Here is a 26,679-nt window from a genome sequence, read left to right on the forward strand (position 1 = left end):
GCTGAGGGCCCTGGGGCACTCTGGAGCCTTCTGCCACAGGGGAACCAGAATGAAGGGTTGAGCTGAGAGGGATAATCCATCCTACCTTCTCTAGCCTTGCTGTGACCCGGCACCTGGCCTGCCTGGAGACCCTATGGAAGTGAAAGCTACTGCAGTGAGCTTCTGAGAAAGTTCAAATCCCATTCTGAAAGGGAGCCTGGAAACTGCATAGCCTCCATAACACGGATAGGTTGTCCTTGATCAACCTGACCCTCCTCCAGGCATTTCAAAATATAAGCCCACACTTAAGGGAAACTGTGTTTGTCTAAGAAACACGTCAGTTGTATGGGCTCATGGGGCTTCGTAGACTATTGGTTGCTTCTCTCCTGTAATATCCAACCAAATCAACTCTAGGGAGAAGTTTGATTTGGCTCACAGTTTCAAAACTAGTCAGTCCTTCGTGGCAGGGTAGGTACAGCAGCTCTGATGACTTCATCCATTGTGGCAGGTGGACAAAGCTAGTTCACATCTTGCAGGAAGCAGGATGAGGCTATAATGCTCAAGACCTATGTCTAGTGATTTGTGTCCTAATGATTCCATAACTCCCCCAACAGTGCTCCCAGCTAGCTGGGCACCAAAAGACTAAGCACTTGGGCCTGTAGGCCCATGATTAAGATCATGACAAACGGATTTTTCCCAATTAACTTACAGTTGTTCAAGGCTTCTAGCTGGTCAAGGCTACAATGTCATACTTACAGACTTCAAGGATGGAAAGAAATTGACTTTTGATGAGGTAGAAATATCAGATTTAACAAATGCAAGCATATTTCCAGCAAGTAATTTATTTATTGTAAGAATGTCCTGGGGCTGGGGACATGGCTGACTTGGTAAAGTGCTTGCCACGATTATGAGCTCAGTCCCCAGGGTGGCACACGTATAATCTCAGTATAGGGGATGCTGGGTCAGGAGGATCCTTGAGGCTTTCACAAGTCAGTCTAGCAGAGCTTCAAGTTCAAAGAGAGACCTGGCCTTAAAAAATAATAATAAAATATCAAAATAATATATCAAAATAAATATAAAAAAGTAAAAGAGTGGATATCAAATGAGGAAGACATCCAACTTTGACCTCTGGCCTACATTCTTTCCCCCCACTCCTTCAGGAATGAGGAGAAAAGGCATACCTACCTTGGAAGTGGTCTGGTTTGCTTAGTTTTCCACAATTCAGCACAACTGATTGGGAAGAAGAATCTAGAGCTGCCTGTCCCTCAAGGGAGAACTGATACTTTTCCCTCCTTATAGTTGGGGGTAGAGTGGAGGGCCTAGTATGTTGAGGAGAGACTAGTTGTGGCTGAACTGCAGGGGTGAGGGGTGGGGGGTCCACACAGTTAAGGCTAAGAAGGTTGATTCTGTGAGGAAGCTGAGCTCTGGAAGCAGAGCATAAACACACAGGCTCAGTGAACAGCGTGGGCAAGCAGGTGAGACTCAGGCCAAACACCTGAGCATAGCTCGTGACTGATGCCTTTGTACCAAGAGCTTGAGGGTAACTTGAGGAATGCCAGGGTGCCACACCAATAGTAACCACCTTGATAATAACTGCAATAGGCTGGCACCAATAACAATAGGTCACAGGTACCCAGCATTACACCAATTGTAACAGCCTTGATAATAACCACACCAATTGTATTGATTGGCACCAATAACAGTAGGTCACAGGTGCCCAGCATTGTGACAGCTCTTTCTTTCTTCTTTTTCTTTTCTTTCTTTTTTTTTTTTTTTCTTTTTTGGTTTTTCAAGACAGAGTTTCTCTGTGTAGCTTTGAAGCCTGTCCTAGAACTCTCTTTGTGGACCAGGCTGGTCTCAAACTCACAGAGATCCTCCTGCCTCGGCCTCTCCAGTGCTGGGATTAAAGGTGTGCGCCACTATTGTCGCCAGGCCAGGTCTTTCTTACTTTATAGAATCCCCACTTCCACAGAAGAGTTTTACTGTTATTACCAGTGGTCACCATTTGATAAGCACTACTGTGTAACAAGACTCATCTGTCCCTATCTCAGTTACCACCCCTATCAGGCTGAGCACCGCTATCCCCGTCTCAAATGAACATCAGTAAAGTTACAAAGAATGACTGATAGCCCAGCTGTCAGAAATCAAAGCCAGCTCTGCCGTGTTGTGAGGCTTCTGAGCTTTCTTCTGCTCCTCACAGCCTCTCCAGGGATCCGAGGAGCTCAAAGCTCTCCTTCCAAGCTAGTTTCTTGGGGTTGAAGGGAGGCAGGAGGTAAGAGCACCACTTGAGACAGCTCTCCCGCAGGTGTCTTTCACCCAGTCAAAGGGATCTGTGTCATCACATGCCTTACTTCACCTGGGGCAATCTAACCAGGAACAAAACTTCAAAATAAGCCTGTGCCCCATAACACCCTAGTTTATGAATTTCCACAGGGAGTGTCCCTGTCTTTCCCACAACTTATGGCCACTTCCTTAGGCAAGCCAGGCTGACTCAGTGAGTGCCTGTCAGGCATCCAGCACTCACTTTCCTTCTCACTTAGACTGAAGGGACCAGCTCCCCATTTCGGCAGCCATAACAGCCTAACACATGCTTGTCTGACCTTGCCTTGGTCACTAGGAGGTTAGGTGCCTGCCTCGTGGCAAGGAACCAATCAGAAGTTAGCTGGTGGTGCTATGCTTTACGGCTCTCTGTGTGCTTTACAGACAAGTGCACAGCAATGATGCACAGAGCATAGCAACCAACCTGGGAGGGCCTATGGGCCATAGCAACCAGTTGACCAATCAACACAGGGCAAACCCTTCAAGCCTGAAGGCACACCAATCCTGAGCCTGTGCGTACCCCTAGACACTCCCCTTATGCTGCCCTATAAGATCTCTATGCAGACGCTTCAGCCATCTTTCCTAGCCATCCGCCATGGTGGGTGGATGAAAGGCCGGAGCTAACATGGGATTAGCTCGTTAAACAACTATAATAAAGCCTCGTGCAGTTTTCATCAAGCTTTTGACTCTGCCTGGTGATTGGGGTGACCGAGGTCCTGGGCTGAGATCCTGGAGGCCTGAGCTCCCCGGGGTCTTTCAAGACCACTTTCTAGCCCATGGGGTCCACCTTGCTAAATTAATATGCAAAACGATGGAGCCAGGAGACTCAGCAACTCCCTGCAAATGTGAAGCCAATGGATCACTGCTCCCCAACCCATTAATGGCTTAGTTAATTTCACTTAAAACTCCAATAGAAGGCTGAACACGTAGCTTGGCTGGTGTAGACAGCTTGTCTAGCAAGCATGAAGCTATGTGTTCACCAGCATTACATAAAGTGTGGTGGACATCTGAAATCCAGGCACTCAGGAGAGTAAGGCATGGCAATCTGAAGCTTAAGTCTCTCCTTTGCCTTATAGCCCCCAGAGTTCACAGAGGCTAGCCGGGGCTACATGGACTCTCAAAAACTGAACAAAAGAAAGGAAAGAGGAAAGAAAGAAGGGAGAAAGGATTCACAACTGTTTTTGTTTTTGTTTTTGAGACAGGATTTTTCTGTGTAGCCCTGGCTGTGAAAGACCCCCGGAGGCTCAGGCCCCTAGGATTTCGGCCCAGGACTGCGGTGACCCCAATCACCAGGTGGAGGCGAAAGCTTGATGCAAACAGCAAGAGGCTTTATTGCAGTCGTTTAATGAGCTAACACCATGTTAGCCTGGGCCTTTCATCCACCCACCATGGCGGGTGGCTAGGGAAAAAAGACCCTGAGAAGCCACAGAACCAAGATATTATAGGGGAGCGTAAGGGGAGTGTCTAAGGGTACACACAGGCTCAGGATTGGTGTGCCTCCAGGCTTGGAGGGGCCCTCCCAGGTTGGTTGCTATGCTCTGTGCATCATTGCTCTGCCCTTGTCTGTAAAGCACACCCAGAGCTGTAAAGCATAGTACTACCAGCTAACTTCTGATTGGTTCCTTGCCACGAGGCAAGCATCTGGCCTCCTAGTGACCAAGGCAAGGTCAGGCAAGCATGTGTTAGGCTGTTATGGCTGCCAAAATGGGGAGCTGGTCCCTTCAGCTGTCCTAGAACTCACTTTGTAGACCAGGCTGACCTCAAACTCAGAGATCCAGCTGCCTCTGCATCCCCAGTGCTAAGATTAAAGGCGTGTACCATCACCCTGAATGTCTTCTGTACTTTAAGACTAAAAATATTCGCCAGGCAGTGGTAGTGCACACCTTTAATCCCAGCACTCAGGAAGCATAGTCTGTAAGTTCAAGGCCAGTCTGGTCTACAGAGCGAGCAGGGCAGCCTCCAAAGCAATACAGAGAAACCCTGTCTCGAAAAACTCACTGACTTCCAGTGCCTGAGTCTTTGGTGCTGAGTCTTCTCCTCCCCCAAGGGGTGTCCAAGCAGGTTAATCTGAAACAATGTGTATTTCTAGGCATTTGGTTTTACTTAACGCTATTGTGATAGAATGTACTTTCTAATTGTTATTGCTAATATGTAAAAGGCTCTTGTTTTTTAAATATTTATTTTGCATTTATGTACTTTGTTAAACTTTAGTGTCTTTTTAAAATTTTATTTATTTCATGTGTGTTGGTGTTTTACTTGCATGTATGTCTGTATGAAGGTGCCATATCCTCTGGAACTGGAGTTACAGACAGTTGTGAGCTGCCATGTGGGTGCTGGGCATTGAACCCGGGGTCCTCTTGAAGAGCAGCCAGTGCTCCCAACCACTGAGCCATCTCTCTAGCCCAAACTTTAGTATTTCTAAAAGACTTTTTTTCATGATTCTCTTGGTAGACATTCATGCCATACTCAAATGAAGCTACTCTCCAGTCTCATACTGTTTAACAATCCATTCCTTAAACCAAAGAATTCTTTCTCTATCTGTGTGTATGTCTCTCTCTCTCTCTCTCTTTCTCTCTCTCTCTCTCTCTCACTCTCTCTCTGTATCTGTGTGTGTGTGTGTTCATGTGTATGTGTGTGTATTTTTCTGTGTATGTGTCTCTTTGTGTGTGTATCTGTCTCTTTGCGTGTGCATGTGCTGTGTTTGTGTGCCTCTCTGTGTGTCTGTGTGTCTTTGTATGTATGTGTCTCTTTCTGTCTCTGTCTCTGTGTGTCTCTGTCTCTCTCACATACACAGAGGTGTATGTGTCTCTTTCTGTGTGTGTGTGTGTGTGTGTGTGTGTGTGTTGTCCATGAACACAGAGACCAGAGGATGACATTATGTGTCCTGCTCAATTATTCTCCACCTTATTCTCTGGAGACAGGGTCTCTTGTGAATCTGAGCCAGGTTGGCAGCCAGCAAGCCCCAACAATCCTGCTTCTGCCCCCACACAATGCTGGCTGGGATTATAGGCACACTTACAGTTGTGCCTAGTGCACACTTACAGTTGTGCCTAGTTCTTCCATGTGAGTACTAGGGATTTGAACTGTGGTCATCCTTGTGCTTGAACAAGTGCTCTTACCACTGAGCCATCTCCCCAGTACCAACAACAACCTCGTTCACTGTATTGACTAGCACATTTAGAATACAGAAACAACAGGGATGTTTCCATGTGATTATTATACAGTATTGGCTGATTTTCAGTTCATGGCCCGGTTTCACACAACTTTTCAGTATCAAAATAATCAGTGGATTTTTGAATAAGGTTGAGTGAATAAACAGACATTTTTGTCTCTGAATTCATAGAATGAATTTTACCTGATAATGGTACAGTCTTTAAAGCATGTGGCTAGGTTGTCAGTACGTTGTCTTGTATTCTTTACCATGCCTTTATAAGATTGAGATACTGGACTTGTGTGTTGTTTTGCTGTCTCTTCCCTCACATGACAGTTTATGCTGTGTGACTTGTTTTAGGAAAATGCGTATGTTGTAACAATCTAGTCTCCTTTATCGCTGGTCTCATTTTTCAGGGTTTCAGTTGATCATGGTCAACAAAAGAAGAGTGAGTCTAATCCAGTAACATATTTTGAGAAAGACCCTCGTCACATAACTTTTATTACATTCAGCAGACTATCATAATTGTTCAGCTTTACTATGTCACTGTTGTCAAGCTGATTTATCAGCTCTGTCATAGATGCTGAGGAAGTCACATCTACAGGAGTCAGCACTCCGCAGTTTCAGGTGTCCATGTATTCAGTATTTGCCTTTATCTCAGAGAGTGGGAAACAAGAGCAAAATACCCAAGTACTTTATAAAAGTAACACCAGTAAGCTAAGTGATGGACCCTGGCAGTTTTTCTTTTATTTTTGTAACAAAACATTTCAAATACATGCCATTAAAAGAGACTTCTGGAGGGCTGCGAGTTGGTTCAGCCATGAAAGGCTTGGGCTCACAACCAAGAGAGACTTCTAGAGAAATTAGTAGTCACCACTGAGAAGGGGAAATGAGATACACTTCCTGTTCTTTGTCCTCTTGTAAATCTCTTCAGCCATCAGTACTTCCCCCTCTCTGTCTATACTCCACCCGTGCTGCTAAAATAAAAATATGCTTGTTTACATAAAATATAATTACCTCCTTCACTGCCTTAAGCCCAGGACTTCTCAGATAGTAAGCCATGGCAAACAGACCCAAACTGTTCTCAGGCTACAGCGACAGGAAATTCTGTGTGTGTCAAGTGGAGACAGGCTGAAGACGGGTGGCTCTGAGCACTGCGGTGTAGAAACTTGAGTCAGATGCAAGCCATGGAAGCCAGGCCTTTGCTGAAATGAAAGCAGACAATGTGTTGAAATTAATGTGAAACAGTAAGATCCTTTTTTTTTTTTTTTTTTTTGAGACAGGGTCTTGCTATGTAACTCAAGCTGAACTTGACCCTCTCTCCTTAACCTCCTGTGTACTAGAATTACAGATAGGTGCCACTAAGAGGGATGGGAGGAAGTCTCACTTCTATAGAAAGATGCTATTGAGGGTTGAAGGGGACCAAAGGGACTTTCTCGATATGTGACGCCTGTCTTTACACAGCGCACTAGGCATACATACTGTTTCTCTCTTCCAAAATCTCCTCAGCGCTGTGTCCAATGAGACTAACTTTCTTGAAACTATTAGATGTTTAAACATACTGAAATTACAAGTAAGAAAGGCCAATGTACCCTTTATCTCAGTGATGCAGGCCAGGCTGAGTAGGTCATCAGACTCCTGAAGATGTCCCATCAGCCCGACACGGAAAAAGGAAACTTTGTTGGTCAACAGAGGAGTCTGCATTTCTCTGTCCCCAAAGGCTGCCACAGCTTATCAGCTCATTGCTGTTGGGCCAGCAACAAAATTTATAGCACAATTTTTTTCTTTCTAGGGAATTCACACTATAAAGGAAAATTCAATTTCCCCATGTATGTATGTATGTATGTATGTATGTATGTATGTATGTATGGTGTGTGTGTGTGTTTGTATGTTTGTATGTGGGTGGGTGGATGTGCACCTGTGTGCACATACATGTGGAGGCTCTTTCACCTCATTCACTGAGGCAGGGTCTCCCAGTCAAACCCAGAGCTCACTCATAGGGCTAGTCTTGCGAGCCAGCCTGCTCTAGGGATCCTATCTCTGCCTTCTAAGGTCCCCAAACTCACCTGACATTTACATGGTTCTAAGAATCAAAATTCCAGTCCTCATGCTGTGGGCCACATGCTTTAATGACTGAGCCATCTCTCGAGGCCAAGAACAATAAAATTTAAAAATATTGTGCTGCTGGGGCTGGAAAGATGGCTAGAGGTTAAGAGCACTGGCTGCTCTTCCAGAGGTCCTGAGTTCAATTCCCAGCACTCACATGACAGCTCACAATTGTCTATAACTGTATTTCCCAAGGGATCCGATGCCTTCTTCTGGTGTTCAAAAACACTCATGAATTTAAAATAAAGAATTTTTAAAAATAGCCAGGTAGTGGTGGCACACACTTTAACCCCAGCACTTGGGAGGCAGAGACAGGCAGCCAACAAAGCTAGTTCCAGGACAACCAGAGCTGTTATACAGAGAAACCCTGTCTCAAAACACACACACACACACACACACACACACACACACACACACACACACACACACACACACACACGTATACATATGCTGTGATTAGGAGCCACAGAACATCTTTCAAAAAGTATGGTGAGGGCTGGGAGGATGGCAGACCCTGCCTCTTCTGGCTAGAGAAATATACCAAGGACATCAGGGCAGGAAGACAGTGAGGAGGCCACAATGGCCTTGTCTGCTGCCTTTCCTTGACTCCACAACATATGGACTATAAGATCACCACACTTCCCTAGACCCCAGCCTGATCTTGTTTAAATCACATAAGTTGTGGGGGAATCTCTGACCACCAAGGCCAACGGAGTAATGATCTTCAGGAAGAAAGAAGGAAGTTCTGCTTTGATGAAAATGTTACTGGTGATAATTAATTCAATCTCGTGTGCCACATAAAGCTTAAGACCTGACTACAGCAAAACTCTTTGTAAAGTACATATGACATCTCCTATAAAGATGGGTTCTATAGCTTGACCACATGTGACACCTTCCATAAAGATAGTTTCTGTAGGTGGACAAGCTCACAATAAGGGCCTGGGGGATGATTCAGTGTGGTCTTGGACACACAGCACAGAAGATCACTAAGCTATTAAAGGTCACGCCCATGCCCAGGATTATGGGCAGTTAACTGGCCATGCATCCCTTTCCTTGAAGGGACATTCCTGGTTCCCCTATGCTTATCTGCAAGTACAAGGACCTCTATGTCTCCCACAAAATCCTGCCAGGAATGGGGGCTCATGCTTATAATCCCTGCACGTGGGAGGCTGAGGCAGGAGAATTACTATGAGTTCAAGGCCAGCCTAGGCTACATAATGAGTTCCAAACCAACGTGAGCTACAGAGAGCAACCCTGTTCCCCTCAAAACAGAAACTTTAAGTTATGTTCCTTTTAAAGAATACAAACAATATTTAGTTCTTAATTATTATTTTATTATTTTGTGTGTATAGGTGTTTTACCTTCATGCATGTCTGGACATCACAAGCATGCCTGGTGTTCACTAAGGTCAGAAGAGGGCATCAGTTCCTCTGAAACTGGAGTCAGAGATAATTGTGAGCCACCAGGTGGGTGCTAGTAGTCAAATGGGGTCTTCTGGGAGAGCAGCCAATGCTCTTAACCACTGAGCCACCTCTCCAGCCCAAGACTACATTTTTAAAGGAACTTATGTTGGTACTGAGGCAGTGAGATTCCCAATATGTCCCTTGCCTCCACCCATGCATAGCCTCCCCCATATCAGCATCCTTATCAGACTGAGATATTTGTTACCACTGATGAACTCATACCAACACATCTCTGTCGTTCACTGTCCTTCATTTACATGAGACTTTGTTCATGGTGTTACATATTCTACACATCATTCATAAGGGCATATGGCACCATTATATTCTCACATTCTACCCTCTCAGTTCATCCACCCACATGCCAACTGTCACCTGGAAACACCCTCACAATCACACCCAGAAGAATCTTTTATCATCTTTCTATAGGTCTTTTAATCCATTCCCACCCCCACCCCCCTGCATGGCTAGGAGTGGCAAGGTAATGAAGAAAGGACAGACACACAAACACACATACAGTAAAGCTGGGATTCTGCTATCACTACAACCAGTAACCTCAATGTGTTTATTAGGTACAGCACAAGGCAGGGGTTAACTAGTCTTGGGAGGTCTCTGTAGCCAGCAGTTTCAGGCTGTAAACATCCAGGAGAAGGAAGCCACAGTTCTTAGTCTTTGCATCCCTTGATCAGTCATCCATAAGCACTCATACTCCTAAGATTCCTAAGAAAATCTTTGCCACTTCTCTTGAGCCTGGGCCATGTGAGTAATGGCTTTGCCAATTATCCATGGGTCTAAGTCCTTGGGCTTCCTTGACATGGCCATGCCCATGCATGTCCAAACACACATTCACTCAGAACTTCACTCACTCAGGACTTCCTCTGCTCCCTATATAAGTCCAGATGACAAGAAGATGCCCAGAAGAGGGCTAAGGTCTGATGTGGGAGGTCCTTCATATGCTGTGAATATATGTTACTCTTATTGGTTGATGAATAAAGCTGTTTCAGCCGATGGATAGGCAGGATTTAGCCAGGTGGGAAATCCGAACAGGGATAGAGAAAGGTAATAAATAGGTGGAGTTGGAAAGAGGCCATATAGCTACCAGGAAAGTAGGGTGCCTGGCCATTCTCTGGTAGGCATGATTATGTGGAGATATATAGATTAATAGAAATGGGTTAATAACTAAGGGAGAGCTAGCCAATAAGAAGCCTGAGCCATCACCCAAACCATTATAATTAATATGAGTCTCTCTGTGTTTATTTGGGACTAAATGGCCACCAGACTGGGTGGGACAGAATTTTCTGTCTACAAAGGTCCTACCTGGTGCTGGAGTCAGGAACCTGGCTGGTCCTAGCTGGAGCTCTGTTCATACACATACCCCACTTGCCTATTAACATCTGCATTCCCAGCAGTTACACAAAGCTTTCATGGAGACTTCAAACTGTTTCCTAGGGAACTTCTCTGCCAGTGGTATTGAGTGCCCTTCCACGCTTGAACTGAGTGATTCTAAGGAAATGTGTTGAAATGGGATTTTTTTTTTCAGTCTTTTTTTTCTTGACAGTGTTGGGATAGAATCCAGAGCTTTGAACATGCTAGGCAAGTACTCTTCCACTGAGCTTTGTCCCCAGCCCTTGAGTGTTTGCTAGTTTGTTTGACTCTTGTTATACAGCCCAGGGTAGCCTCAAACTCTTGGATCTTCCTGCTTGTACCTCTCAAGTGCTAGGATTATAGGTGTGCACCATCACACTAGGCTCAGAGAACTTAACACCAACTTGGTGTCCCTCTCCTATACTGGATGGAAAGCAAACAAAGTGATACTTTGTTGCTTCTTTGGGGTTCATGAATATATTTAAGACCACACCCCAGAGACCAACTAATCCAAAAAGAATGAGCAGTGCTTCTGGGATAGACCAAAGCTCACGCACTGCAGTGACACAGGCACTTGCTGTGACCAGCAACACCAAAATAGAGGCACAGCAGGGTAGTTGCACCCTTGCTTTTCCCCAGTGGGTAATGGTCTGCTTCCTCTGTTCTACAGCAGTTTGGTGGCAGACAGGAGCCTGTCACAAGGAGGGGGCTGAGTTGTCTCAGGTTACCACTTCCTCCTCCCACTGCAGAGGCCCTCTGCCAAGTGGATGTGTCTGGAAAAAGTTTCCACCCACCGTTTTCAATAAGTCTGAGTGGCGCATCTGGACAGGCTGGCAGATGCTGAAGGTGATACAGTTGCACTGACATGAAACATGCCAAGTCAGAGTGGAAGAGAATGCAACAGAGAACTGTGAGAACTGCAACAGAGAACTTGTGAGAACTGCAACTCCAAAAAAAAAAAAAAAAAAAAAAAAAAAAAAAAAAAAAAGGAGGGGGGCCTTACTATCCTCTCATAGCTCTAGCTAAAGCCATGACTGAGCTTCTGAGGGAAGTTGGCTCAAGCCACTGAAGAGCACATCACACCCCCACAAGGTTCTGTGAGTGCAACCCAAGGACGTGACTGAACCACATGGGCAGCATTGGGCACCTCTTCCTCTAGTAATTCAGCTGTCCCTTTGTCCCTAAGCAGGGACTAAGGATTAAGTGGGACTTTAGAGAAGTCACAGAGTAGCACAGTAGGAAGAAAACAAAAACAAAACAAAACAAAAACCCACAGGGATTCTAGCTCTTCTCCACATTTTGTTGGGTTTTTTTTGGGGGGGGGGTGTTGTTGTTTGGGGGAACTCATGTAGCCTCAGCTAGCCCCAGACTTAGTATGTAGCTGAGTGTAACCTTGTACCCCTGATCTTCTTGCTTCTACCTCCAAAATACTGGGGTGGCATGCAGGTGCCACCATGCCAACCGGACAATAGACATTCTAACACAGTGAGGAGATGTAGTGGTGGTTTTCTTTCCCTGATTCTTTGTGACATTGAAGCTTTCTTTTCATATCTCTGTGGCCATGTGTATGTTTTCTTTTGAGAAATGTTGACAATTAAAGTCTTTCTTCAAGGAATAATCAGACAGAAAAGCCCAGACTGCTAAGGCAGTTCTCAGTGACTTCTGAACATTAAAAAAAAAAATAATTTCTAGGGCTGAGAATGTTAGTCGGTGGCTGTGTACAACAGTCTGAGTTTAGTCTGTAGCACTGCAGCATAAACAAGGCCAATGGTGCACTGTTGATGGAAGAGGCAGAGGGTTCAGAAGTGTCATCCTAAGCTGCATAGTGAATGAGAGTCTGTCTTAAAATAATAATAATAATAATGATGATAATAATAATAATGTTTCTGCTCCTGATCCTACCTGCAGACCTGCAGCTTCCAAACGCCTAAGCTGACCCCTCTGAAAGGCTGAGGCTTCAACCACTGTGCTTTTCACTTGAGCGGAACTGCCCCTGAGGAAGTCTAACGAACAAATTATTCCACTAGAGAAGCATTCCCAACTCTACATCAGGAGGAGATAGACAGGGGATGTTCCTTTTTATCTTTTTGTGGGCACCAGGGGATAAGGATTAAGATGGGGTTTCTCTGTGTTACCCTGGCTAGTCTAGAACTTGCTATGTAGACCAAGCTGTCTTTGAACTCCCAGAGACCCAAGTTCCAGGATTATAAGTGTGTGCCACCACACCTGCCTTCAAGGGTGAACTCTGTACATCAACAACCAAGGGTCCTCACCAGATTCTCTGCTTTAGTGTTTAGTGGGTCAAGTAGCAAGAACCAGCCTGAAAAAAGAACAGAGCAGAGCCAAATGTGGTGGCTCATGTCTGTAATTCCAACACTCAGGAGGCTGAGGCAACATGATCTACTAGAGTTGGAGGCCAACCTGGCCTATATAAATGAGAACATACCAGCCAGGACTACACAGCAAGACTGTCTCAAAAAAATGGAAAAGCAACTTGTGCTTTTCAAGTAAGAAAACCTCCTGGCTAGGGTTCCTCACTAGCTCCCCTAATGACCAGGTATCAGACTAAAAACGAAAGGAGATGCACTCAGCCCTAGCTGCATATTTGATCAACTGGGTTAGTTGCTCATCAATTCTAATGCCACTGTTCACCTGCCCAGCTATTAGACACAGGCCCACAGTTGGGCATCTGGGAAGAGTGCACATGGTCAAATATTCAAGAATCAGCTATATTAAAGTAAGTTTTTGTGGCTCAGTTTGGAAACCTGACACTATCCAAAATAATGTTCCCATAAGGAAGTATCTGCCAGGTTCTGAGCTACTGACTTACTTAGCAAGTTAGGACCTCATATACTTAAATTTTTATTTTAGAAATACGCCCCATGCTGGGTGTTGGTGTAATACACCTTTAATCCCAGCACTCCAGAGGCAGAGGCAGGAGGATCTCTGTGAGTTCAAGCCCAGCCTGGTCTACAGAGCAAGTTTCAGGACAACCTCCAAAGCCACAGGAAAAAAAAAAAAAAAGAAAGAAAGAAAAAAAGAAATACAGTCCCAGGATTTCACAGAGTGAATTGAATTATTCAACCACAGCCATGAGATCCTGGGCCAGCACTGAGTGGTGGGGCTCTTATTCAAAGAGCAGGACAAAAAAGAGCCATTAAAGGCTGAGGATAGTGTGCTGGTGACAAAGTATCATCCTAATATAGATAGAGGTTTCTGCTTGTTGTTTGTTTGTTTTGAGACAGGGTCTTGCCATATAACAAAGGCCTTGACTTAGCCTATATGGAGTTTCCTGCAGTTCTGCTCCAGCCTCCTGAGTGCTGGGTGTTTCTTTGCAATTTAATAAGCAAAGAAAAAAAATTTTTTTGTGTGTTTTTTGAGGCAGGGTTTCTCTGTGGCTTTGTAGCCTATCCTGGAACTCACTCTATAGACCAGGCTGGCCTTGAACTCACAGAGATCCTCATGCCTCTGCAGGATTAAAGACATGTGTCACTTCTGACCAGAAATTTTTAAATGTTTTAATGACTCATTTCTATTATTTTTATGTGCATTGGTGTTTTGCCTGCATGTATGTTTGTGTGAAGATGTCAGGTCCTCTGGAACTGGAGTTACAGACAGGTGCGAGCTGCCATGTAGATGCTGACAATTGAACCAGGGTCCTCTAGAAGAGCAGCCAGTGCTCTTAACCTCTGAGCCATCTCTCCAACCCTTAAAAACTCTTTGAGAGGACAGGACATGTTCCTTGGTCATTCCTACCTCCACCGTTCTTTCTATGATCTGAACAAGCTCTGACTTGAACACAGAGCCAGCTCTTGCTTGGACTGTTAGAACCCTCCTCCTCCTCCTTCGGACACAGATGCTTTCTGTGTGCTGGCTGTGAGTCTCACTCAACTCCCCTCATTGTGGGCTCACTGAAAAACTGTTCCGTAGCACAACACACAGCTCACTTGGTAGAATGTTTGCCCAGGATGCAAAAGTCACTGAGTATGATTCCCAGTGCCACATAAATGGGATGTGGTGCCTCATGCCTATAATCCCAGAACTCAGGCTGTGGAGGGAAGGGGACAGGTTCAAGGAAAAGAAAAACGCATGAAGAATTTAGAAATGGCAGCAGAACATGAGATCAGGCACCAGACCCCTATTGGGCTCTCTGTGAGCACAGAACGTCCCTGGATGATAATGCCCGTTTTTATTCTCTCACCCACTAAAAAGCTAACCATCCTCTAGTTAGCAGCTCAGAACAATACTGAAGGCATGGAGTGGGCTTGAGCTACAGTGTCGGCCATTGTCCATTCATTCAAGTGCATATTAGGCACCTGCTGTGTGCCAGATAAGGTAATGTAGAAAAAACAAAAGGTCCCACTTCATGGTATTAATTAAATTATTATGTTAGATTGTCAAGTATCAAGGGGTCAAAAGTAAAAATAAGCCAGGGAAGGAACAAGCATTGGAGTGACCCAGAAGGTACAGTTTTAAATGTTACCTTATTAGTCTTTTTATGGCCATAAACGTTATTGAAAATATCATAAGAGAATGTTGAGGACAATAGGAGAACTGAAAGGTGCTAGTGGCTAGATGATAAGGATGCTGAGCCCCAGTGCCTTCTAGCCAAGCCTGGTCTATGTAGTGAGTTCCAGGACAGTCAGGGCTACACAGTAAGACCCTACCTCATAAATAAACAAGCAAACAAATAAACTTTTTTTTCTTTTCTTTTCTTTTTTTTTTTTTTTTTTTTTTTGGTTTTTCAAGACAGGGTTTCTCTGTGGCTTTGGAGGCTGTCCTGGAACTAGCTCTTGTAGACCAGGCTGGCCTCGAACTCACAGAGATCCACCTGCCTCTGCCTCCTGAGTGCTGGGATTAAAGGCGCGCACCACCAACGCCCAGCTACAAATAAACTTTTATTTATTTATTTTAAAAGGCTGTTTCACTGACTATAAGGGCTAAATCAATTCTTAGTTCTTATATCCCTTAGAAAGTTCAGTAGCCCACATATGAGTCAGCTTTCACATTTTCACACATAAACAAGCCAGTTGACCAGACACCGAAAACTAAGCCAAATGGAGTGTGGGTTGCAGAGGGCGATATCCTGCCATCCTGAAAGGAAATGTCTCCCTTTCCTAAGTGAAAGTGAAGGGGCCAGGGGTCTCCACTGAGGCTGTTTGATTTCCCCCAGCTCAATCCAGATTAGCAGCAACTAGTGAGGTGCTGTGCTGGGTGGTTTTCATGTCAACTTGAACCAAGCTAGAGTCGTTTTAGAAGAGGTAACTTCAGTTAAGAAAATGCCTTCACTGGGTTGTTATGGACAAGCGTGTGGCACATTGTTTGTTTGTTTGTTTGTTTGTTTGTTTTGGTTGATTATTGATGTGAGGCCTCAGCTCTGTGTGTGGTGTCACCCTGGGCTGGTGGTCTTGGGTTCTATAAGAAAGCAGACTGAGCAAGTCATGAGGAGGGAGCCAGTAAGCAGCTCCTCTCCATGGCCTCTGCATCAGCTCCTGCCTGGAGCTCCTGCCCTGAATTTCCCCAGAAGGTGGGCAGCAAGATGGGAGATGAAATAAAAATCAACCCTTTCCTCCCAGTTGCTTTTGACCCTGGCTCTATCCCAGGGTGAGTCCTCTTTATGGTTCTCAAGTACCAAGTCTCTCCAAAAAAATCGTCCATCTCTGTTTCTCTCCCTCTCCTTCTCCCTGCCCCCCATGCTCTTGCTAAGCTTAGACTGACCTGCAAAACTCTCTATATAGTCCAGAATGCCTCTTGAACCCTCCATCATCCTGCCTCGGCCTCCTGAGTGCTGGCCTTACAGGACCCAGGACACAACCATACCCAACTTCTATTACATTTTTTGACATATGTAAGAACTTAAAATAGCTACGAAGATGGAAATATTTAGACAAAAGTAAGAGTCCTGCTTAACCCTTGCTTTTCTGTCTTCTTCCCCCTTCAAAGTCAATCAATAGACAAAGATTAGAAGGAAGTTCTGGGACCTTATTCCCGAGTTATTTTTTACCTTCCAGGTTCAAATTCCATTTGTTAATTTTTAATATGTCTGGCTGTCAAAGGAGAAGAAAGTACATTATCCCCTGGGAAACTAAAACTCTAATGATCTTGCAAAGAACTCAAACCACATATGCCAAGCACCTACCCCAGGCCATCCCTGCACATTCCCACTTCCTGTTTAATTTCAGTGAGGCTAAATCTGAAACTCTGTGCCCCACCTACGTTTTCTTCCTGGCCTGCCATGTGCCAGGGACAGAGGCTGGGTACCAGTCAGGGTTGAAGCTACTGGTTCACTCAATCGGAACAAAGAAAGTGGCTGGGGTTGTTTGTTACTCCTTCCCAGCTTTGCTCAGACCTGGGCAGAGTGGATGCTGGCCTGATTAAACTGCTGGGGGATTCTGCCCACGTTCCTTCCATGGTGAGGGCCAGCACCACTGAAACTGGCTTTGTCTTGAACCTCATTGTCCAGTTCCGGGTGCCTTCCTGCATTTCAAGGCTCTTAAAGACTTCATGAAGAAAAAGAGACAAGAAAGGAGGCAGTCAGACAGGACACACTGGCTGCACTATTCTTCCCAGTCCACCCGGTTCCAAGGAGCTCCTGCATCTTGAATGAGAACTGAAGTTGGCTGCCTCCCTCTGACTAACACATCCTCACACTCGGGACTACTGATGCAAATGCAGGTTCACCAACTCGTTCCAATGTACCATCTGGCGCAAGTATTTGGTGCACAAAGCTCAGTTTTTCTGGGGATACACACACACACACACACACACACACACACACACACACACTAAACCAGACTTGGTGGCACTGGCCTGGAATGCCAGAACTCAGGAGGTGGTGGCTGGGAAATCGAATTTCACAGTCGTCCTCACCTACAGCCTGGAATAATGAAACCAATCTCAAAAATGAAAGAAGAGAGGCTGGTGAAATGGTATAAAAACTGGGGCTGAACAAGCCACAAGGAACAAGTCAGTTAGCGGTACTTTCGTGGCCTCTGCTTCAGTTCCTGCCTGCAGGTTCCTGGCCCAACTTCCTTTGATGCTGACCTCTGATGCGGAAGTGAAAGTGAAATAAGCCCTTTCTCCCCCAAGTTGCTTTTGGTCACGTGTTTTATCATACCAACAGAAACCCTAGCTGAGACACTAACTAAAGCCCATTCCCTTGGCACACTGTTGCTTCTCTAAAATGGAAGTTTCTATTCCATTCTCGTTAGAGTATGCACTTTTGTTTTTCCTTAAATTTCAGGGTCTCTGGGCCAGAAAGATGGTTCAGTGGGTAAGAGCACCTGCCATCAAGCTTGAGTTCAACCCATAAGAATCCACACAGTGACAAAAGAAAACTGACTCTGACATGTTGTCACCTGACCTCCATACATGGGCCATGACAGGTGTGCCATCCTCTTTAGCCCCCCCCCACACACAAATAAATGTGAAGTCTCACTGTGGCTTCAAACTCCTGGCTCACCGGGTCCCCCACCTTAGTCACAGTTATAGACACGAGCCAGTGCATTTTATTTATTTTTTGTCTTTCTCTTGCTATGTATCTGGAGCTACTAATGCACCTACAATTTCAGTGGAGGCTGCTTTCAGCTTCTCATTCCACAGCAAACTCAACAGTGTCATCTAGATTTAGGAACATCCTTTAGCAAGGTGGAAGAAAAACAGAAAGTCTCTCCTCCAAGAGGTGGTGCAGGTTCCCAGGACACTGTTTCCTTCTCCTGGGAAGGGTTGTGAGCCACCGAGCGACAGCAGGAAAGGTGTGGGGAGAAACCTTCACCCTCTCTAGATGGAACTCAAAAAGCATGCTGAAGAGAGAGCGTCTGCTAGACTCTGTCTGCGATGGTGTGAATGTCAAGACAAAGGCCTTTGCAAATGAGAGGCTCCGGGCTCTGCCAAAGCACAGCATAGCACAGATGTCTTTTCAAAGGGAAGCCCTGCAACCGGCTGGCACCTGGAGCAAGAAACTGAGCAAGCCACTCCTCCTGTCACACCACAGAGCAGTCTGGGAAGCAGGAACAGGAGCCTGGTTTCCTTGGCACCCTGCTGTTAGCACCAAGCAGTGTCTGGTCTGGTCTGGCTTGGTTTGGGTCGGTTCCTTTCGGTTTTTGAGGTAGGAGTCTCACTGATCCCAGCCACCCCTTGAACACAAATGTAGCCAGGAATGATGTTGACCTTCTGATCTTCTATGTCCACCTCACCTACCCGGTGCTGGAATTACAACTTGTGCCGTTAAATTATTTGGTGCTGAAGATCAAAGGTAAGGCTTCATGCATGCTAGGGAAACACTCTACCCACTGAGCCCCACCCCCACCCCCACAGAAATAAATGCTTCTTTGGACTAAAGAAAACAGTGTGCCTGCAACTGATGAAGACACCCTCCTCCAAGAATCAGTTAGCTCAGATGGATGCCACTACCAAATTCAGTGGCCCTGTGTCAGGGTGTGAGGACAAATCAACTGCCCCCTTTTTTGAGACAGACTCTTCATATGGCCCATATGCTGACTTTAAACTCACTACATAGTTGAGGATGACCTTGAATTCTTTCCTGATCATCCAGCCTGGTTCTTTCAAGTGTTGGGATGACAAGCACGTATCACCCCATTCAGGTCGGAAGGCCCTTTCTTACAGGGTCCCAAACTAAAATGAGACACAGGCCCAGGTAAAGCAATACAAGCAATCAATACTATACAGGGGCAATGAGGGTCTGCCATCGAGAAGGCTGTGGTGGGGGCTGGGAAGGCTCTCCCTGGCAGTCCCACTCCAGTGCCAGGAAGCAAACCCCATTCCCTCCTTTCAAAGTTCTTTATTTTAGGAGCTGGTTTAGCAGAGGTTTGGAACGAATCACATTCTTCAGACATGTACCGTCCTAATTAGTGGTTGCTTTCTGAAGCCAAACAAAGCAGCCCAGGGTGGCTTCAAAGCCACCCTTCTGACGACAGGCTGGGACACAGGAGGACTTTAAATAAGAATAAGCCCTGGCTGAGCTACATTTTGGCTGGCTTCCCAATCATCACCATTGATGGCATGCCTAATTTACTCAGAAATATCTTTTTCTCTTTGTCACCCAGAGCAAGGTCAGTCTTTCCTCAGCAGTGCCCAGGGGAAATATTAACACATTCACTAATTAAAAGATGTACGAAAACTTAACCTTGAAAACTATCATTCCTTTAGAATGAAGTGAGCAAGCAAGTTCTTGAATCAAGTCAACAACTAGGAGGCTCGACCCTGCGTAGGACTAAGAAGGGCTTTCTTTCCAAACCTGACTTACTTAAGTAAGTGTTCATCCTTCAGGAGGGAATTATGATAGCTGATTCTCATTTAGGATAGTAGATGCAATTTCTGTTGTTATTTTATTAAGTTTATGGGGGGGCGGTGCTACCATGTATGTGGGGCTAGTTTTTTGTCACCTTGATACAAGCTAGAGTTATCTGAGAAAAGGAAACCACAATTGAAAAAAATGCCTTTATACGATTGCCGGTTGGCAAACCTGTGGGGCATTTTCTAAATAGTGATTGATGAGGGAGGGCGCAGCCCATTGTGGGTGGTACCATCTCTGGGCTGTTGATTCCAGGGTGCTATAAGAAAGCAGGCTGAGCAAGCCATGTGGAGGACACCACCATGGTCTCTGCATCAATTCCTGCCTCCAGGTTTCCATTGTGAGTCCCTGCCATGATGTTTCTGGATGATAGACTTTATATGGAGAGTAAGATGAAATAAACCATTTCTTGTGCAAGTGACTTTTAGTCAGTGTTTTGGGTTGTTTGTTTGTTTTGTTTTGTTTTTTGAGACAGGGTTTCTCTGTGAAGCTCTGGCTGTCCTGGAACTCACTCTGTAGATCAGGCTGTCCCCGAACTCACAAAGATCCACCTACCTCTGCCTCCCAAGTGCTGAGATTAAAGGATTGTGCCACCACAGCCTGGTTTAGTCAGCATTTTGTCATAGAAAAAAAGAAAGAAAGAAAAACAACCCTCAGACAGTCTAGATGTGGAACTCAGAGAACAACTTTCAGAAGTGCAATGTCTCCTTCCATCAGTTGTCAGCAATTGCCTTTGTCCACTGAGCCATCTTGATGACTCGTAGATTCAATTCCTTTTTCTCCCCCCTTTTTTTTTCTTTTCTTTTTTTTTTTCTTTTTCGAGACAGGGTTTCTCTATGGCTTTGGAGGCTATCCTGGAACTAGCTCTTGTAGACCAGGCTGGTCTCGAACTCACAGAGATCTGCCTGCCTCTGCCTCCCTAGTGCTGGGACTAAAGGCGTGTGCCACCACCACCCAACTTTTTTTTAATGAGAAAGGATCGATCACATTATGCAGCCCAAGCTAGTTTCTAACTTTCAATTCTTCTGCCTCAGCCTCCTGAAAGCTCAGATTACAGACATGTACTACCACCCCTGTCAATACTAAGCTTCAGTACTCATTCATTCTAGCAGTGCTGAAGATCTGCCATGTACACACTAGAGCCTCAAAGCTCACCTCCTTCCATCCACCATCCAGTCATTCCTAGCATTTTAGCTCATTTGTCAGCACAGAGCTCAGATGATATGGTATTATATTTTATGATCCCATTGATATGATCCATGCTTCCTGAGGATGAGAACTTCAAGGCTGTTTTGATCACTGCTGTATATCAAGACCAGTACCTGGCTAAAAAAAAAAAAAAAAAAAAAGTACTTGTTCAGTGACAGCAGGTGTTTTGTCACTTAGTGGAATGGGTGAGCATGGAAGATACAGCCACAATTCAACATTTCCATGTAAAAGAAGATGACTGGCCCCAGTCTAGTCCTGGAAGGAAGGAACTTGCCACAAAGCAGGTTTATCATAGAAAGTATAATGTTTCTGCCTGGATGATAATTTGGGGTGCTTTGGTAATCGAGGAGGTACTAAGGTAGTTTAGTTTGCAGTATAGAATCCCTTTCTCCCAAGGAAGGTCACATTTATCAGTCAAGACATGTTTACGATAAACCGAAATGTTACAGTAGACAGGGAGGATAAAATGCATAGATAATGTAAGGGAAGCCCCAGAAAACCAACCACAAAGGGAGGAGGGGCTGGGACCTTCCAGCCGAGAGCACAAGCTTTCAGGAGCTCCCCCAAGACACGGAAAGATTTGCACAGCTGAATAAATAGCTACTTTCTTAGCATAGGCACAGGAATGAGACCCCTGCAGCCACACTCTGGACCTGCCACTTACTAGATGTGTGGCCCTGCTCTGTCTCCATATGTTACAGACATATTAGACTCAGCCTCAAGGGCTAACATAAGTATCCGGCAGACTTAATAACATGCTCAGGGCAGAGTGATGCTGCGGTTACGCATTATTGTTATTCTCTTTAATAAAAGCATGTCTAAGTATCAGAAAAGAAATTACCAGATATCTTAGTGTTCTACTGCTGTGAAGAGACACCCTCACCATGGCAACTCTTATAAAAGAAAACATTTAATTGGGGATGGCTTACAGTTCAGAGGTTCAGTCCATTATCATCATGACAGGAAGCACAGGGGCATGCAGGCAGATGTGGTGCTGGAGAAAGAGCCAAGAGTTCTATATTGGGATGGGCAGGCAGCAGGTAGAGAGACACTGGGCCTAGCTTGAGCAATTGAAACCCCAATGCAGGTGACCATGCGGAGAAGATGAACCCTTACTTGTTGCTGATGGGAGTGTAAACTGGCGAGGCCACTATGGAAATCAGTATGGAGGTTACTTTAGAAACTGAAAATAGCTAGGCAATGGTAGCACACTCTTTTAGTCCCAGCACTCGGGAGGCAGAGGCAGGTGGATCTCTGTGAGTTCAAGACCAGCCTGGTCTACAAGAGCTAGTTTCAGGACAGCCTCCAAAGCCACAGAGAAACCCTGTCTCAAAAAACAAAACAAAACAAAACAAAAAACCCACTAAAAATAGAACTACTATATGATCCAGCTATTCCACTATCACCCCAAAGGGCTTCACTTGCTACCACAGAGACACTTGCACACTCTGTTCATTGCTTCTCTGTTCACAATATCTAAAAGATGGATTGGTCTAGATGCCCATCAACTGATGAGGGCAATGAAACCATCATGCATACACAACAGAATCTTACTCAGTCATAAAAGAATGAAATTAGCAGAAAACTGAGAGAAATGGGAAATATTAAGGTAACCCAAGGGCAGAAAGACAACTATTACATGTTCTTTCTCATATATGGATCCAAGCTTCTAATTTTTATACATGTGTATACATGGATGTCACCAAGTGAATATGGATCAAGAAACTAGAAAAAGGGCTAGGCATGGTGGCACATACTTTTAATCCTAGCACCTGGGATGCAGAAGCAGGAAGATCTCTGTGAGTTTCAGGCCAGCCTGTCTAGATAGATAGAGAGTTCCCAAACAGCCCGCCAAAGCTACGTAGTAATATCCTCCCTCACACCAAAGGAAAGGAAGAAAGAGAGAAAAAGAAAGAAAAAGAAAGAAATCAGAGAGAGACCACGAGAAGGAGAAAGACATTTTAAAGAAGGGAGATGGAGAGTCATAGCACATGTGTGATATGAAAGTGGGAAGGGAGAAGGCACAGTAGGAGGGATAACAGGGAGATTTGGGAAGGGGCAGAGGAGGACTAACTGACACAAAGTCTATGACAGGGTCAGAGAAGCCTAGCAGTGTCTTCCAGGCCAGGCAGGGCTACATGGTGGGACTGTCTCAAAACACACACACATGCACGCACACACACACACACACACACACTCATACCACGCACACCCACCCACACATACATAAACACACACATCACACACCACTCAAACTTTATCTTATTATTTTGTGCATAAGCTGTTGGCCTGTCAGAGCTGGCAGCAAGAAGGCACGGCTATCTACAGTTGCGTGTAATTACAAGGTAAGGCAGAAAGCAGTGGCATGGGCCTGCTGCAGCTCTGGAGGAGGTAGGAGGCTTGAAGAGGTTGTCTCCTGGGTAGAAATGCACCAGGGATGCATGAGCAGATGGTAGAAGAAACAGTGAGAACAGAAACTGGAGGTGGGAAGGCATCAGGTACACTCAGAGCAGAAGCTATTCCAATTTGCCTGAGACCTAGAGGTATAATGAAGGAAAGTGGCCTATACATCCTCTGGAGACATTACAGAAACCCATGTGGGTTTAACATGCAATTCAAGCATCACAAACACATTTCTCATCCTGGCAAAAACAGTTGTTCTTAGGCATTAGTGGTGTACTAAAATTTAAAATCACATCTCTACAATAAATGTCTATGTTATAATACAGTGTAAGGTGTTGGATCACATGGCGGGGGACAAACACATCATCTGGCAGAACTTACATGGGAAGAAATTTTTATTGGAAAGGGAAGGGAGAAAGGAAGGAGAGAGGGGAGAGAGGAAAGAGAGGGAAAGAGGGAGAGTGAGAGAGGGAGAGCGAGAGAGAAAAGAGAAGAGAAGAGAAGAGAAGAGAAGAGAAGAGAAGAGAAGAGAAGAGGAGAGGAGAGAGAGGAGAGGAGAGGAGAGGAGAGGAGAGGAGAGGAGAGGAGAGGAGAGGAGAGAAGAGAAGAGGAGAGGAGAGAAGAGAAGACAGGGGGAGAGACAGAGAACAGACAGACAGAGATCTGTCTGGCTCCTCAGAAAGATGGCAGAAAGAGAGAGAGAGGAGGTGGGCAGAGCTTGCCTCTCAAGGCAACCTTTGCACCTGTATGCAGACTACATAGTGACCTAGCAGCTGTAGGACCCTGGGCTGGCCAGGGTACTGCCTGAATGCATTCTGCCAGGTGACAGGGGCAGACCAGCATAATGTCTGAATCCCAACAGTCTACAAACAGAAAACATGATCAGCATATTGACAACAATAATTAATACTAGCTTTACCAACTTTTTAGTATCTATAAAATATATATATATATTATATATAGTATATAATATATATATATATATAATCTATAAAATATAGATGTTTTTCCTTGTCCGCAATAGAAAAACCCACATTTACCCATTAACCATATTCTTAAGCATTATATTTTGGTTAAAGGCTAAAAGGAACCTGGGCATCATGGTTCACACTTAATAATTCCAGTTCTCAGGGGGCAGAATGATGAGTTTGAGGCCAGCTTAGGTTAGGGAATGAGTTCCAAGCTTGCCTGACTACAGTTCGTGAGAGCCTGTGTCACAAAACAAACAACAAAAAACAAGCCAGGAATAGAGGTGCGCACATCTTTAGTCCCAGTACTCCAGAGGCCAAGTCAAGCAGATCTCTGTGAGTTTGAGACCAGCTTGGTTTACACAGAGAGTTCCAAGACAAACAGGGCTTCATAGTGAGACCCAGTTTCAAATAATTAAATTAAGATTTTAAAGGACATGTTTTATGCAAATGTTTTCATTTTTTTCCTCACTTAGGAGTAAACTAGATGTAACATCCTATGTCCTCATGCTGTCTAAACTTATCTGATTCAGTGAAAGTTCAGTTATTCTGTTTGAGATTAAAGAATCTAAAATGGGGCTGAGATGACTCACCTGTTGTGCCCAAACTCTGAACCCCAAAATCACAAGAGACCCAATCCAGTGGAAAAGCAAAGAGTCTTTAATTTTAACTGAGTTCTCCCATCCATCCTACACAGCAGGTGAAGCAGGCAGGACCTGGAGCAGCAGTGGGGCAGGGCATATATTGGGTTAGAGCAAGGGGCATATCTGAGGGTCCACTAGTTGCAGAGCAAGTCTCAGGATTGGTGTACCTCTGGGCTTGGGCAATCTGTCCTGTGTTGACTGGTCAGCTGCAGGAAGATTGCAATGCCTAGAGGCCCTCCCAGGGCAGTTGCTACACTCTGCATTCCATTGTTACTGGTAAATCACATCCAGGGCCCACCAGCTAACTTCTGATTGGTTCCTTGACACATGGAGGGTATTTAGATTCCTAGTAACAAGGTCAGGAACTCAGTACATGTTACTGAGTCAGGGGTCTTTGTCTTGCTGGGTCTTTTCTGTAGTCTGTCATGGTTGACAAAGCGGGGGGGGGGGGGGTTTGGGTGAGGGTCTGGTCCCTTAATCACCAAGCCTGACAACCAAGTTCTGTCCCAGGAGCCCACATGGGTAAAGGACAAATCAGACCTCTCCAAGGTGTCTTCTGACCGCCACACGTGCCACAGTACTTGAGCACGCTCACGAGCACACACAATAAATAAATAAATGTAATTTTTTAAAATTCTGGAGTGGAATTCAGTTACACATTAACACATACCACTATATCATAAAATTAAATGATAGCTACATATTACATAACAGGGAATCTCATACCTCAATATCAATCTGCGTTGCTCAGCCCGAACTCTGTAACTTGCTTTGGTTGAAGGTCCTTTCAAACCTAAGCAACTATCCCAAGAAAAGCTGTCCTAACATTCTGTCATTGATTCTTTCTGCTCTTAAGACCTTAAAGCTGCTATCAACAAAGTGCTGTAGCCGAGTTGAGTAGATCACACTTGTCTGAGCTGTAGCTGGGTAGAGTGGGCCACACTTGTTGTCTGTGATGTAGTTGGGTGTAGTAAGTCACTCTTGTAATCTGAGCCCATAGGAGGCTAAGACAGGAAGATTGCCAGGAGTTTGAGGCGAATTCCAGGCCAGCCTGAATTACAAAGTGACAAACTACTACCCTGTTTAAAATAAACAAACAAACAAATAAATAAATGGATTGGCATGGTGGCATATGCCAGTAATCCTCCAGCTCATCCCTGCATGATACAGAAAGCCCCATCCCTGTCTCTCTCTCCAAATCCCGCCTACTCAGGAAATGCACCAAAAAGCACAGTTCTGCATTCTTGGCGATTACAGCAGCTTCCTCCCTGAAGCTGCCACCCAAGACACCACGTAAAGCATTCAGCTTTTGACCATACTTGGGCACAAACCCAGCTTGTGGTGGACACATCATCACCCCTTGCCTACAACCTATATAATCTGGCGAGATGGCTCAGGACAGACTGCTTCTCCAGAGGACTGGAGTTCAGTTCCTGGCACCCACACAGTGATTCACGACCATCTGTAATTCCAGTTCCAACACCTTCTTCTGGCCACGGTGGGCACTACATGCACATGGTACATGGACATTCATGCAGACAAAACACCCATACACACAAAAATAAGCAAGCATTAAAGAAATCAAATAAAAAATAAAATACCTCTCCCAAAGTTAAACATGATGGCACAGGACGTAACTGAATACTGAGGGCTGATGCAGGAGGATCATGAGTTCAAAACTAAGCTGTACTGTATAGTGAGAATCTGTCTCAAAATACCTGAATAAAACATACACTCCTCGCCGGGTGTTGGTGGCACACTC

At 45.0% G+C, this 26,679-nt stretch overlaps 1 long non-coding RNA gene across 1 annotated transcript; it reads right to left on the minus strand.

Moving 5' to 3' along the window:
* Positions 1 to 815: 815 nt before the first annotated feature.
* On the minus strand, positions 816 to 25,912 carry LOC103162918. Its single transcript, XR_003482924.2, has 3 exons — positions 25,644 to 25,912; positions 6,467 to 6,654; positions 816 to 1,008 (listed from the first exon to the last, which is right to left on the minus strand). It is a non-coding gene; the product is annotated as an uncharacterized LOC103162918 (long non-coding RNA).
* Between the last annotated feature and the right edge of the window lie 767 nt (positions 25,913 to 26,679).

The sequence above is a fragment of the Cricetulus griseus genome, chromosome 2 (genome assembly GCF_003668045.3).
Source record: "Cricetulus griseus strain 17A/GY chromosome 2, alternate assembly CriGri-PICRH-1.0, whole genome shotgun sequence".
NCBI classification, from domain to species: Eukaryota; Metazoa; Chordata; class Mammalia; order Rodentia; family Cricetidae; genus Cricetulus; species Cricetulus griseus.